Genomic DNA, 1,970 nt, shown 5'->3' with positions numbered 1-1,970 from the left:
GCCACTGCATTCCCCAGCCACTCGTGGTAAGAAATGACAGCTGCACAGCCCAGCCTCCCCTGTGCTTCTTCACCAGCAATGCCTCTAGCCCTGTTTTTAAAAGAAATCCAGGTCAAAAAACTTTCCCTTTGTCATATACCCACAGGTAAATTAATGGTGTGTGCAGTAGAAATAATTATCTGTTAATTTTTCTTCTGGATCGCTGTCTAAGCATGAGGGCTAAAAAGAAAATTGAGATGTCTGCTCTCCTGTTTTCTCATGTAGAAGACTTCCATGGGTCTGTCTCATTAAGGCTAGTAGGTGTTAATAGTAGGTGTTAATATGTAAATCTGCTCCTAGAAAGGATGAGGAACAGTGTATTTCAACATGTTGGCCATGTAATTACAGACTGATTACATGCTTACATATGTGCCATTTCTAGTGGGACAAATGAGAGATGAGGAGGCTGGTAAGGTCACACATCTACTCCAGAGGTGTCAAAGCCCGTTCTGTGGAGAGGGCCAAATTATGTTTTTAATTATGATCCAGGGACTTGCACTACAGCATTAAGGTCATGCACTACCCTTGATCCACAGCGGTCTCCTGCCGAGGACCCTGGGAGGCTTGCATAAAGATCAAGGCTAGAACGAGACTCTTAAGAAATAAAGGAGTTCCCCATTAATAAAGGCTCCCAGTGCATTTGACATCACTCAGTGGGGAAAAAAGACATTATATATGGCATGCTTTAGACTACAGCTAGCCTTGCCTTGTTTGCATATATTCTGGCAGCAACTGGTCACACGCAAAGAGAGCAACCGCAAGCGCAAGGTTTTCTGGAAAGTCTTCAGAGCTCCTTGTGTCAGACTTGTTACATGTAAATCCCCGTGGTTGATGCTCTTGCCATTGTGGTTACTGTTTTCTTTATTTTCTTACTGGGAGAAACCTGATTTTTGGACAGTGCTGTTTGTCTATCCTCCAAAATTCCTTCCAAGCTCCTTAAGTTTTCTCCCCTCTACTGAAGCATCCAGAATAATTTTCCATACCTGAAAGCATAGGACTAGTGTATTCAGTGATTTTTAGCATGAGTTTGAAATAACCTTTTGAATAAAACTTGCACAGAATGGTCTTATAAAATTGAAGCTGAAAAAATATTTGGGGTCTTCCCTGCATTGTAACCACAAAGTAATGCCCCAAAGAGGGAAATGTAATAAATCTGTCGGACTGAACAGGCACTGATGTCTGTGTTAGTTGAGCAATCGGGTCGCTCTTGACAAGAAGCCGTGGAGAGCTGATGTTGCATGAACTTTCTGTTTTGTTTCCAACCGAGAGCACGGCTCTGCACTCCCCAGCGTGCGTGTGTGTGTGTGCATGCGTGTGCGTGTGTGTGTGCATGGGTGTGAGCGTGTGCGTGCATGCGTGAGCATGCATAGACGTGCGTGTATGTGTCCTTGTGCATACATGGGCGTGCACGAGGATGTGTGTGCGGGGGGGTGTACGTATATGTGTCTGTGTCCCTGTGTGTGCGTGGGTGTGCATAGACGTGTGCGCACGCTTGTGTGTGCGTGCATGAGTGTGCCTGTGTCCTTGGGGGGGATTCACGAGCGCATACGCGTTGTGCGCGTGTGTGTCCCCGTGCATGCATGTGCATGCATGAACATGCGCAGATGTGCGCATGCGCGTGTGCCCCTGCGCGTGCATGCACACGCACGAACACGCGCAGATGTGTGTCTGTGTGTGTCTGTGTCCCTGCGTGTGCGCGTGTGTGCACGAGTGTGCATGGGTGCGTGTGTCCCTATGTGTACACGTGTGTACGCATGTGCGTGGATGTTTGTGTGCACGTGCCCTCTGGTTGTGTGCATGCGTGTGTGTGCATGCGCGTGTGCAATTGTGCATGTGTGTACGTGTATGCATGTGCATTTGTACGTGGGGCGGGGGGGGAGTGTCATCCCGCCCCGGACCACCTTGCCTGGCAGGTCTGCGTCCCCCCGGAC

This window comes from Pygoscelis adeliae, unplaced genomic scaffold, assembly GCF_000699105.1.
Source record: "Pygoscelis adeliae isolate BGI_AS28 unplaced genomic scaffold, ASM69910v1 Scaffold403, whole genome shotgun sequence".
In the NCBI taxonomy this organism is placed as follows: domain Eukaryota; kingdom Metazoa; phylum Chordata; class Aves; order Sphenisciformes; family Spheniscidae; genus Pygoscelis; species Pygoscelis adeliae.
The sequence above is the reverse complement of the archived record's forward strand: the minus strand, read 5'-3'. Positions refer to the sequence as shown.